The sequence below is a fragment of the Caretta caretta genome, chromosome 5, assembly GCF_965140235.1.
Source record: "Caretta caretta isolate rCarCar2 chromosome 5, rCarCar1.hap1, whole genome shotgun sequence".
Classification (NCBI taxonomy): Eukaryota; Metazoa; Chordata; order Testudines; family Cheloniidae; genus Caretta; species Caretta caretta.
This window is the reverse complement of record NC_134210.1, coordinates 61,159,315-61,172,806: the sequence shown is the minus strand read 5'-3', so window position 1 is coordinate 61,172,806 and position 13,492 is coordinate 61,159,315. Positions and strand designations below refer to the sequence as shown.

Genomic DNA, 13,492 nt, shown 5'->3' with positions numbered 1-13,492 from the left:
TTCTATTAGAGTAATGCTACTTTGAGATACTACAAAAATGACCATTTTAAAATTGTTACTAAGTAGCATTAATGTACACTAAAGATAATAGCCTAAAGCAGAGGTTCCAGACAATGCTGAGCACCTACATGATGCTCCCAGCTCTGCACCTTTGTGTGCCAGCCTACCCACCTCAAGGAAGAGAGTTAGACGTGCCAGCAAGATTTGCTGTGACTGTTCCCTAACCAACCCCCCGGCCGCATACAGAGGGACTCAGACCAGCCACTGAGGGAGGAGGTCCATAATAAGCAAAGTGAAACCAGCTGTCCTAGGCAAGGTAGGTTGTAGCAGAAAGGGCCCCAGGGAAATAAATTTGTTAGTCTAAGGTACCACAAGTACTCCTTTTCTTTTTAATAGGAGGAGTAGAACAGAAGGGGAGGAGACAGGATGTTGAATGGAGGTGGCGCCAATAACTGCATTTTCAAAACTGAACCAGCATCTGGACTTCATGGGGCACCACCAGTCAATTCTACATGGATATTAGTGCACAGTTTGCATGGCATTGCTAGGCCTAGGGCGTGCATCATGGTGGGGTACGCAGCTCTCCCCCGCCCACACCTACCATGGGGCCTGGGAGCAGGGGGAGGCCACACTCGGTCACCCCAGGGCGCTCACCTTTCCCTACCCGGCACGGTCGCGCTCACAGAGCCGAGGCGGATCAAACAGCCCCTCTCGTGCCTGCTGGCATTAGCTGCCCAAGCGCTGCTGTGGGGAGAGGGCAGCGCAGCAGCGGCTGCAGAAGACCCAACCCCGCCTTTACCGGAGCTGCTGTAAGAGACGGCGGGCGCGCTGCCATACCAGCCCCTGCAGCCTCCTTCCCGCCGGCCCCGCCCCCGGATGTGGGACCCAGCCGTTCCGGGACGTTGTCACTGACGCTCCCTGGTCTCTGGGGCTGTGAGCACGGAGCCGAGCGTGGCCCGGCCGGTAAGTGAGCCTGGCGGCGCGGAGAGACTGTGGGGAGCAGGGTCCGAGACATCCCCGGGCCGCTGTGTCCCAACACGCACCTCCTGGGGAGCGGGGCCCCACTGGAACCGCCCCGGCAGGCGCCCTGCTCCCCACTAGCCCCTCTCCTGCCCCCGGGCCCGGCTCCCCTCCAGCCCCCCCAACAGGACGCTCCTTGTGACTGACCGTTAGCCCCCCCCCCCCCCCCCCCCACACACACACACTCTCTCTCTCTCTCTCTCTCGTGCCTGTGAATAACTAGCTTGGCTGCCTGACAGCGTGTGGCGCTCCGGCTGCGCTCGCCAGGGCCGGGTCACATGCCGTGTGCCACCGTCTGTCGCGGGGTGAGCAGATGGTGACGACCCCAGGCTGCCCCCCCCCCCACAATTTATTTCTTTTGCAAAGTGGCTGTGGTGCTATAAATTAAAGACGGCACTTTTGGTTAGAAGGGCCTGGAACTAGTCGGGACACTGGGATGGGGAGGGTCTGTTTCTGGTCCTGCGCTGACTTCTTTTGTGACCTTGCACAAATCATAAAAACAAAGAGGAGGCCGGTGGCACCTTAAAGACTAACACATTTATTTGGGCATAAGCTTTTGTGGCTAAAAAAACCCACTTCTTCAGATGCATGGAGTGAAAATTACAGGCATAAATATATATTGGCACCTGAAGAGAGTTATCTTACAAGAGGAGAACCAGTGTTAACAAGGCCAATTCACTCAGGGTGGATGTGGTCCTCTCCCAATAACTGATGAGGAGGTATCAATTCCAAGAGAGGGAAAATTGCTTTTGTGTGAGCAAGCCACTTTCCGTCCCTATTCAAGCCCAAATTGATGGTGTTAAGTTTGCAAATGAATTGTAGCTCTGCAGTTTCTCTCTGAAGTCTGTTTTTGAAGTTTTTTGTTAAAGGATGGCTACTTTTAAATCTGTTATTGAATGTCCGGGGAGACTGAAGTGTTCTCCTACTGGCTTTTGTATGTTACCATTCCTGATATCTGATTTGTGTCCATTTATTCTTTTATGTAGAGACTATCCGGTTTGGCCAATGTACATGGCAGAGGGGCATTGCTGGCACATGATGGCATATATCACATTATTTTTTGTTGACGAATGGCTAACATAGACCTTCTTTGCCTCAGTTTCCCCACTAGGCAAATAAGTCTTAGCCACCTACTTCAAAAGAGATGTTGTGAAGTTTGATTAATGGCAAGTTTGAAAATTCAAGTCTTCTACAAATGCTAGGTATCCCTGGTTAGTATTATCTAGGTCAATTGGTTTTAGTCTCAAAAAGAAAAGGAGTACTTGTGACACCTTAGAGACTAGTCTGTTACTAGATGGAAATGGTAGAATTGTGGAGAAAAAGCAGAAGTGTTAAATAAATATTTCTGTTTTGTATTTGTAGGGGAAAAACAGATGATGTAGTCATGATAGTAACACTCTTTCCATTCCACTGGTGTACTCAGGAGAATGTTAAATAGTAACTATTAAGATTAAACACTTTGAAATCAGCAGGTCCAGATAACTTGCACCCAAGAGTTTTAGAAGTGCTGCTTCAGGTGCTCATTGGACCATTAATGTTGATTTTCAATAAGTCTTGGAATCCAGGGGAAGTTCCAGAACACTGAAGAAAATTAATGTTATGCCAATATTTTAAAAGGGTAAGCAGGATGACCCGGGTAACTATAAGCCTCTTAGTTTGCCATCAGTCCTAGGCAAGAAGATGGAGTGCTTGATATGGGACTGCATAAATAAAGAATTAAAGGAGGATAACATAATTAATGCCAAAAGAAAAAGAATACTAGTGGCACCTTAGAGACTAACCAATTTATTTTAGCATTAGCTTTTGTGAGCTACAGCTCACTTCATCGGATGCATTCAGTGGAAAATACAGTGAGGAGATTTATATACACACAGAACATGAAAAAATGGGTATTATACACACTGTAAGGAGAGTGATCACTTAAGATAAGCTCATTATAAATTGGTTAGTCTCTAAGGTGTCACTAGTACTCCTTTTCTTTTTGCGAATACAGACTAACACGGCTGCTACTCTGAAACCTGTCATAATTAATGCCAGTCAACTTGGTTTTATGGAAAATAGATCCCCTCAAACTAATTTTATGTAATTTTTTATGAGATTCTTAAGTTTGGTGGATGAAGAGAATGGTGTTGATGTAATGTGCTTATATTTCTGTATGGCATTTGACTTGGTATCGCACAACACTTTGTAAAACTGGAACAATATAAAATGAAGATGGCACACATTAAATGGATTAAAAGATGATAAATTGATAGGTCTCAAAATAGAATTCTAAGTAGGGAATAATCATTAAACAGCTGTGTTCCTAGTGGGGGTCCTATGGGGATCAGTTCTTTGCTCTATGCTATTTGACCTTTTTATCAATGACCTGGAAGAAGACACAAAGTCATCAGTGATAAAGTTTGCAGATGACAGAAAAATTGGGGGAGTGATACCTAATGAAGAGAATAGGTCACTGATACAGAGCAATCTGGATTGCTTGGTAGTCTGGGCACAAGCAAATAATATGTGTTTTCAGATGGCTAAATGTAAATATATGCAAGTAGGACAAAGAATGTAGGCCATACTTGGGGACCTCTTTCCTGGCAAGCAGTGACTTTGAAAATGATTTGGGGTCATGGGGGATAATAAGCCGAACATGAGCTGCCGGTGTGATGCTATGGCCAAAAGGGCTAATGGAGTCCGGGGGTGCATAAATAGGGGAATCTCAAGCAGGAGCTGAGAGGTTATTTTACTCCTGTATTTGGTACTGGTGTGACAGTTCCTGGAATATTGCATCCAGTCCTGGTGTCCACAATTCAAGAAGGATGTTGATAAATTGGAGAGGGTTCAGAGAAGAATCACGAGAATTATTAAAAGATTAGGAAATGTGCCTTATAGTTAGGTTTGGAAGGATTAGCTTGGTTTCAGTTTTACCATACACACAAAAACTCAAAAAAAAAAAAATGTCCATAAAACATAATTGAAATTTACGGATAGGTAAATAAAGAAAAATACTGCTTGAGAACTCATTACAGTTTGATTTGGGGATATTTACTTCATATATCAAAATATACATGTGATACTGACAATTTGTGTTTTAATGATTACAAAGCTTTAACTTTTTGAATTTCAACATTGCTGTCATTAAATAATTATCTGATACCTGTTGTTGTCTGCCCCCCATAATTTCCCACAACTGTGAAAGATTATAGATAAAAATGGATGAAAAATACTTAACATATATAATTTTTCACAGTTTTGGAACTTTAAATAGATAAAAATGAGAAAAATGCTTTAAAATATACATTGATATCTGTCAAAATTATATAAAATTTTTTTTTTTGAATTCTGCCAAACCTACTTATAGAAATAAGTTAAATAGATTGAGCTGCTGGTGCCTAACAAAGAGAAGAGCTAGAGGGGGACCAAGTCAGTCTGGTGGGGTACAGAAGCACAGTGCTAGGGAACTAAGCAGAATGGCTCAGGCTTGGGAAGGAAGGACAGTGTCTGCGGCTTCTGTATCCCCTGGATGACACAACCTCGAGGAACTTGCAATAGATCCCAGTATTCCTGCGCCTGAACATACCTCTGTTGCCAGTAAATATCAGTGAAACCGACTGGCAAAGTGTGTCTCATCTCCTAGAGCAGCAGTTCTCAAACTGTGGGTCACGACCCCAAAGTGGGCCACAAGTTTCTTTTAATGGGGTCGCCAGTGCTGGTATTAGACACCCTGCTGCGGGGGGCGGAAGCTAAAGCCCAAGCCCCACTGCTTAGGGCTGAAGCCAACACATGAGCCACTTAGTTTCACTTGCCCCCTGTGGAATGGGGCCACGGGTGATTTCCCTGCTTACCACCCCCTAACACAAGCCCTGATTCTAGACTCTATGTTCTAGACTCTATAATTTAGAGTAATACTGGACACTGAGATCGTGTAGTAATTTTTGTTGTCGGAAGTGGGTCGCAGTGCAATGAAGTTTGAGAATCCCTGCTTTAGAGGCTGATCTACATACTGGATGACAACCTGTTCCTGCTATTCGTTACTATGTTAGCTGATGTGGCAGAGGTCTGTACAATGCATTAAAGGTTCTGTTACCCCAAAATCAGACCCAGGGTACCCCCAGAATAGCTTATCTGTTGCCCCCTCCTGGGTTTACCAGAAGTTCCCTTCAAGGTAGCCTACTAACCTATTAATAGGTTTCTGAATGGTGAAAGGGGGCTCACCCTAGAGAAATTCCCTGGGTTTACTAGAGGTTCCCTTTTCAGAAAAACTCCCCAGAGTATCCTAGATCAGTTACCTTTGGGAGGACACAGATACGGTCTTCTGATATAGTTGATTGACACACAGGCAGTACTTTTCCAAAACAAAGTATCTTCTATTACAGTAGCACACTGATGTTTCCTGGCTACAATGTAATCTCATCAACACAATTCCTACAGATTTAAAAATATCTGAACTGCAATGTCGTACAATTAGAACAGTACTAAGTGTTGCACCCTACATATGGTGATTAGTCATGTGCAGTCGCTGACAGAAATTTTACATTGTTTTATATGTATAAAGTTTAAGCTCTAACACAGTGGTTCTCAACCAGGGGTGTGCAAATGTCTTCCAGCTCATCTGGATATTTGGCTCGTTTTATAACAGGCTACATAGAAAGCACTAGTGAAGTCAGTACAAACTAAAATTTCATACAGAGAGTGAGTTGGTTATACTGCTCTATATACTCAAATGTAAGTACAATATATATATTCCAATTCATTTATAATATGGTAAAATGAGAAAGTAAGCCATTTTTTAAGTAATAGTGTGCTGTGACACTTTTTGTGTCTGATTTTGTAAGCAAGTAGTTTTTATGTGAGGTGTAACTTGGGGATACTCAAGACAAATCAGACTGCTGAATAGGGTACAGTAGTCTGGAAAGGTTGAGAGCCACTGATCAAACAGAAATACACATCTTTATTGCTCCAAACATACTCATTAATATGATTTCAGTTCTATATTTATCCTATAACAAGCATGCCTACTCTCCATAGGTTTCTTTCCCTCTGTTCTGTCAGGGTCTGCTAGTTGATGCAGGTTCTGGCACTGCTTGTAGCGGTTTTTTCTTCCGCTGCAAAAACCACCCCAGAGTTCTGACTCTGATCTTCTCCTCCCTCTCTGAACAACTTCACCAACACCTTCACCTTCTCCTTCTATCTAAATAAGCACTGCCTACTGACTATCTATCTTTTATACAGTTTTGCCAGCCAGAAGACCCTTTCTGAGCATGCTTGCATTCCAATCTCTCTATTGGTTCTTTTACAATCCTTCCCTTATTATCCCATAATAATTGTTTGAGTCATTCTTATATAAAAGTTTGATATTATAGTCTGTATTGGCTACTATGGTTTGTAGCTAAATAATATCATCTGCCAACTATTATGGTCTGTAACCTTTTTCCTCTATTTACACTGAGCCATGCTTGACTGACCTACTTAGGTGAGCTTAAGTCTACCTCTGTGCTGAGCATGCTCCACTTTTACTTGGATGCATGCCAACATTCCACATACACCAAACTGTAAACAATTACCTCATCCTTAAACTGACAATTGGATACATACAGTATGTACCCTATCTTAATATTATGGTCTTCTGTTACCACTCCATTTCCTGCCAATTTAGTTAATCTTATTTTAATTCTTCCCCCATTTTCAGCTAATGGTGGCAAGATGATGCTTTTAGTGCTGTGTTTATGAAACAGAATAGAAGAGCTCAAAAATATCTGGTATTAGTTCCAGCCCTACTGATGACCCATATGAGGACCAGTATAATTCTACATGATGGAATATCCTTAGTTTTAAAAAAGCAAACCAGGGTGGATTTGATTTAAATCAAATTGATTTAAACCGCTAGTCAGGAAGACTCAATTTAATCATGAATTTTCTACATAAAAGTGCATTCTTGTTGGTTGTTATAACCTTAATACATATTCTTCACACCTCAGAGATAGATGTAGGTTTCATTTTTAGAAGGTACATACTATACATTTTTAAAGTGATTTATTTTCAAAACTTTTCAGATTAGTTTTACAGCTATATCAGAAAATGAATGATTGTTTGGTTATTTCATTTACCAAAGGTAATTGAAGCAGATATTTATGAAGTCATTGGGAGGTGAACTATCTCCACTTCAACAGGTTAATCATTAATATTTGGAGGATTTTCTTGCCATGCTGTATTAGGAAGAGAACATTACCAGTCAGACATTTAAATTGTTTTAGTTAACTAAAACAACAACGTTATGTATTCTGGATTTTTTTCTTCAGCAGCAAACATATAATATTTTAACAAAATAAGCATATGCATTTTTGAATTTAAACATTCACGTTTTTTAAAATCAGGTTTGTTTTTGTTAAAATTATTTTTAATTAAAATAGTTAAATGAAATATTTCAAAACAAACAAAATTAAATCTACTACATCAGCCAGGTCAACATGAGAAATTTAAAATATTGGCTTCTGCAGCTAACTCGGTCATTTTCACCTTCATTTTCCTGTTTGTTCGTAATCTGGAAAAGAAAAACAAACTTTCCTGCTTTTTCAGGTCCCAAATGATTTCTCAATTTGGAATGAATTAGTCCAAAGGAAGAAAATATTCTTTCTACACCAGCAGAAGAAGAGATCATCACTTCAATGGTCTCTGAATCCAAGTGCTTAAATGACTTCCACCAATTCACTTGTGTGACTTTCTTAAAACCTCATCAGCAAACCTATGTTTCTCGAATGGTTCACCCTTAGCTCGGAAGTTTATTATGGAGGGATGATTACTAAATGTCCATGTCATAGCCAACTCCTCTTCTTCTGGTTTGACCCTGGTACCAAGTATTGAGAATATTTGCAAGAAAATGAGCTGGAGATAGTGCTTGTCCCATTTGTTTTTTTTAATGCTTGTAATTTAACTCTGTCATTGCATATTTCTCTTTTAAAAATCTCACTCGGTTCCTTCTAAATTTCAACAGCGTCAGCAATAAAACAGCTGTTTCCCTGCATATTGTTCAAGGCTACAGAAATAGGCTTCAGGGTACTTACCATGTGTTCAACATTTCTCTTAAGCCCAATGTTGAGAACTTTGGCTGTGACCATGCCATCTATTTTTTCACAATTTTGTTCACAAACTGTCATCAGATTAGGCCAGTTCTTGATACACTGCTCAAAACAGTCCACTCCTGAGTTCCGTCGCACGTCTTGTGGGAGAGTTAGCTTGTTTCCTCCCCCTTTTTTCAGAGCAGCTGCTGCAGAGTGGTTGTTATGGAAGTATTTTGCAATTTCAACAACATTAGCCCTTATTTCTGGAACACTTTGGCTAGGAGGTGCATCAGATGAACACTGCAACTGTATGTTATTAGCTTGGGACTCTCTTCTAAATAATTTCTTCTTATCTTGGATACATTTGCAGCTTTGTCTGTGACCAAGCTGCGTACTAAACATTTGAATTTTTTTTCACAGTTTTGTCATAGCTTTTACTGCTGCTACTTGTAAGTATTCTGCTGTGTGTGCATTTCCTGATGTATCAATTGTTTCTGTAAGGAAGACATTCCCTTCTTCTGTTGTCACACAAGCACTTACAACAGGATCATTGTGGACATTGCTCCACCCATCAAGACTCAGGTTAACAATTTCACGCTCTAGATCTTTTGCACACTTCCAATTTCTCTTTCATACACTTTATCCAGCAATTTGTCTGCGACGTATGCTCTGTTGGGTGGACTGTGTCCTGGTCTTAATGACTGAACCATGTTAATGAAGTGTGGGTTCTCAATCATACGGAAAGGATAGTTTGTTGGATAAACAAACTAGGCAATTTTTTCATATGTTACCTCTTATTGTAATCTGCTGGTTCTTATCACAAACTTATCTACAGGTGATATACTATGGCTATGGGATATACATGATGTGACTGAAACACTATCCTTGGCAGATAATTCTGAAACTATAGAAAATGATGGTGATCTTGAAGGTGGATAGTCTTCAGAATCCTGTATGTTGAGGATGGATTCTCCTAAACAAAATAAGTCCATGCAGTTATTTAATCATTATTACCATGCTGCTCATTTATTATTACTCACTGCATTCACTAACACTCAGTATTACTTTAAAGGTGAAATTGTAAAAGGAATATCTGCCTATTTCAGCTATTTATTTTTTATCACAACTGCATCTAAAATGATAGTACCATACAGCAACAACTATATTTTTTGCTCAAACATGAGAATTCAAGAATAGTCCAGAAGGAAGACGAGCAGTCCTTAAGAAAGAAGCATGTAACAAAAAAGTTACCAACCTGAAGATCCTGCATGTTCAGACATGTTCCTTTTATCATCTTCAACGCAGCTTCCTCCTGAGAAGGAACACTTCTCATGATGTTGTTTCATTCGGGCAACCAGGTCTTGCATTTCTTTGTTGCACTGTTTGCATTTTGCACACATGCCTGTCTTACCCACAGGTAGAGGAACTTCATTAAAATATTCCCAACCTGGGTCTCTCTTACGGCCTGCTGCCATTGTAGGTTTTCCCTTCTAGTGAGAGAATAGTATGGTAGATCTTAGATCAATGAAGGCTTCACTCAGAAAGACCTCAAGATTTCTGGAATATGCTGCTCATACAGTTTGACTTTTGTTTCTACTGTCTGTCCCTCCCTTCTTACATTTGTCTCCAGACTTCTTCTCATTATTGTGGGTGGAATAGATATGGACAATCTTCTATTCATTGAACTTTTTGAAACTTTGCACTTTTAGAGAGAGGTAAGGGATTGACTCTGTGTACAAATTTGCAGAGGGACAGTAGGGTTAAGGTCTGGTATTTCTCACCTCTGTATATTTATTTATTTATTTTAAAACATTTTTTGCTGTTAACAAGCATGTTATCTCTTGATGCACGAATCCACAGTTTGAGAACTGCAAAACTGAGCATCTCTGATGGTATCTTCTGGACTGAGCACTGAGTCCCATTGGGTAGATAGAAAGATTAACCTAAATAATATGTACAGAAGCCCCTGGAACCCCATAAGAGTGGGTCCCTAATCCATGAACTATTGGAACTCATTTACAAAACTTTTCTTAAACATTACATGAATATATTGTGTCATACTATAGAATTAGAATTTATAATCCCTATTCCATGATGAGATACTTCATAGCTCAAAGATACCTTAATTAAAAAGGTTTTTTTCCCTCAAAAAGTATTTTATCAAAAAAAATCCAATTTAAATAAAAATCATTTTAAAATCATTGATTTTTATCCACCCAGAAGCAAACTAAGCCCCCCTGATGTTACAGTTGTAGGTCAAGCCCTCAACAATTAGGAAGTGCCAAAATTAAGGTTGCCTGTTTAACCTTAATTCAGATCTTTTGTGCATAAGCATTATAATCCAGTTTTTCATTACACAATCACATTCTGGTCTTTCCAGAGGATCCCTGAGTCTCACTGGACAGGATGTGCAGGAAATCAGTTAGTATAATATAGTGAATGAGACTGTTGACTGTAGAACCCCTGCTTCATTTGCTGGAGAAGATGGAAGGTATGTAGCAAATAGGGCATGGGACTGCAGGAAGATAAAAGATGATCTTGTGATTAAGTTGAATTACACCCTGAAGAACTGGATTCTATTCCTGCCCCTCTCACAGAGTTCCTGTGTGATTCTGAACAAGTCACTTTTAACCAAACTTTTCCCAGGTGGCCACTAATTTTGTCTTCCTCATTTTGTAGGTGCCTAATTTGAGACATCTGGGGCCAGATTTGCAGAACTTCTGAGTATTCACAACTGCAACTGAAGTCAGTGGAAGCTTTTCTCTGAATGTATAAAGTACTATAAAATGCTAGGTACTCTGAAAAATCAGACTGTAGACACCTCAGATTTGACACCTAAAGTTAGTGGATGATTTTGACCTTCAATTTTCCTGTGCCTCAGTTCCCCATATATTAAATGGAGACAGTAAAATTATCTCTACTTAGATAAGTGTTGGGAGGATAATTAATATTTGTGAAGCATTCAGATGCTATGGTGATGAGTGTAATTAAAAAGCCCATGAGGAAATTATTATTTTTTTGTTCAGTGTAAAGTTTGGATTTTGTGCAGTAAATAAGATGTCGTTACACACTGATGCAGATAAAAAGAAATATTGATTAGTTATCCATTCAGTGAGTGCTGTCCATCCTGTGCACTGAGTGAAGCAGGGGTCCTGTGGAAAAACTAGTATGTGATCATTTAATGAAAGATTATATCATAATTAGGCTTGGCAGAATTCAATTTTTATTTTTTTTTGTAATTTTGATGGATAATGTCAATGTTTATTTTTAAGTATTTTTTCTGATTTTAGTGTCCTGCTATCGGGAAGGTTCAAAAATCTACCCTGTCTCTGCCAATCTGGTGGTGAAAGAAAAATTACTTCTCAACCTCTTTCCCCTCCCACACTTGCCCCGCCCCCACTCCTCCCCCCAAGAAAGAGGCGACTAAGCACAAACCCACAGCAAATCATAAATCTGGTCCTGCCCTGATCCTGAGGGTAGACACTGCTGATCAGTGACTATGGGAGGCAGAATTTCTTCTGGAATGCATAGGGTATAAATACCCTCCCCTTAGCCTAGTGTGCATGGTAGGTCAGTGCCTCCATCTGGCCAAGTCCCTTCCTGTTCTCTCCTTGGTTTCGGTCAGGTAAGTCTGTTCTCTTTTCTCCTCCATCGAAACCCAAATGTAGTAGGGAGCCCCATTCTCTTTTTCCTGCTACCCAGAAAAAAGAGTCACTGCATTCAGTAGCATTGAGTACATTTTTTAACATAACTATCTCCACTGGAATGTAGAAAACAAAATTGTGGCAATATTTCTGGAGCTTTTTAACTTTTGTAAAAGATAGGTTCACTTAAAACAATAATTCAGGTACATTTTAATATTTTTATTTCATTTACAAAGGGTCCCTACAAGGGCACTTAATTTCCCAAACTAGAGTATACTCACCCCAGTAACACACTCCCAGTTAAACACCTTCCCTTAAACTACATAAAATAAAAAAAAATACCATTGAATACCATGAAAACTATTCATTAACTGTAATTAGGACATCAGTTATGTTGGCATGAAAATCATATAAAGCATAATTTTCTGCTTCTTCCATGGTTTCATGTGTTTCCATTTCACTATGAATTATGTTAAATCTGTCAGTCTCCCTTTGTACAGTCACTGTGGTTTCTGGCAAAGGGTGGTAAGAGGTAAGTGGGTTACAGTTGTGTTAGTCAGCAAGGAGGAAGATTGGGTAACTTTTGTGGTAGATTGATTTTCTGGGGAAGGTTGGAGGTCAGGTCAGATTGATTCTGAAGTTAAACAAGGCAATTAATTATCGTGTGGTGATGACTGAATTATTCATCTTTGGGCATTTGTTCACTTGTGATATTTTTGAAATGTTGAATGCTTACTAGTTATATGAGCCACAGTTGCTGTAGCTCATGAAAGCTTATGCTCAAATAAATTTGTTAGTCTCTAAGGTGCCACAAGTACTCCTTTTCTTTTTGCGAATACAGACTAACACGGTTGTTACTCTGAAACCAGTTCTTAAGGTGATAACCCATAGCCTGGGTTATTCACAAAAAACAATACCACAGGTAACACAACCTACAAAATACACTAAAGCCAATGCCAGTTATTTCAGCTTCAGAACTGGTCTTCCAGTAATTCACCTATTTTCAACTGCATACAAATATTTGACATCTAACCTCAAAAAATGTGAATTCAAATACATGGCTTGTAAGGAGCTGAAAAACTGCTCACAAAAGTTTGGCATATATATAGGCTCTGGTTTTATACGGGAATTGTATTATTCTTACTTTGACACACAAAATTCATGGGATCAGGACAACAGATTTGTCATCAAAACATTCCTTGCATGATGGTCCTAAATTACTATAGTGACCACACTGTGGTGTAATGGTATAAATTAATTACTCTTTAAATGAAATTTTGAAGGATCATGAAGTTTGTACTTGTATTGCATTCAGTCTAACAATTTCAAATGACTTTGTACTAAAGACATGCTTTCGCATGTCTTTTTCATTAGAATCCTGAATTTTTTTCCCCACTCCATATTCATCCTGCCTGAGTTCCGATTATAGTAGCTACATATTTCTTATCTTGTAATATATTGTACTTCTTGCATAAAATAATTCACCTTAATCTTTGTAGACAAAGGAGACCAATCTGATTGGTGGTCCAAATTTCTTTCCAGGGCTTCTTTCTGTTTCCTTACCTATGTCATGTCTTAAACTTGATTTTGTAACTTGCAGCATCATCATATTCAACTCTCTAGATTTTTATAAAAGCTAATTTTTCATAAGGTATAAAATGCTAGTTTTTCTTCTCTTGTTCCCTGTTTAGTGTGTTGATGGATTTAAATTCTACTATTTTCAAATCTGGTTATATTATTGGATAGGCTGCTTATAAATGTCTGTCTTCTACAATAACTTCT

At 39.6% G+C, this 13,492-nt stretch overlaps 2 protein-coding genes across 15 annotated transcripts in view; one reads left to right on the top strand and one right to left on the bottom strand.

The window, feature by feature from the left end:
* The window catches only part of SLF1 (SMC5/6 complex localization factor 1), a 77,229-nt gene extending 76,383 nt beyond the window's left edge, over positions 1–846 (bottom strand). For 3 of the 4 annotated variants that reach the window (XM_048849286.2, XM_048849288.2, XM_048849287.2), the window contains exon 1: positions 655–846. The gene's annotated coding sequence lies outside the window, so the exon portion shown is untranslated. The remainder of the gene's footprint in view (positions 1–654) is intronic. The other variant, XM_075128577.1, reaches the window with a different exon arrangement.
* Positions 847–856: 10 nt separating this feature from the next.
* The window catches only part of KIAA0825 (KIAA0825 ortholog), a 413,723-nt gene continuing 401,087 nt past the window's right edge, over positions 857–13,492 (top strand). For 3 of the 11 annotated variants that reach the window (XM_048849281.2, XM_048849282.2, XM_048849283.2), the window contains exon 1: positions 861–963. The gene's annotated coding sequence lies outside the window, so the exon portion shown is untranslated. Of the gene's footprint in view, positions 964–10,745; positions 10,812–13,492 lie in introns of all 11 variants that reach the window. The other 8 variants (XM_048849271.2, XM_048849272.2, XM_075128574.1 and 5 more) reach the window with 5 other exon arrangements.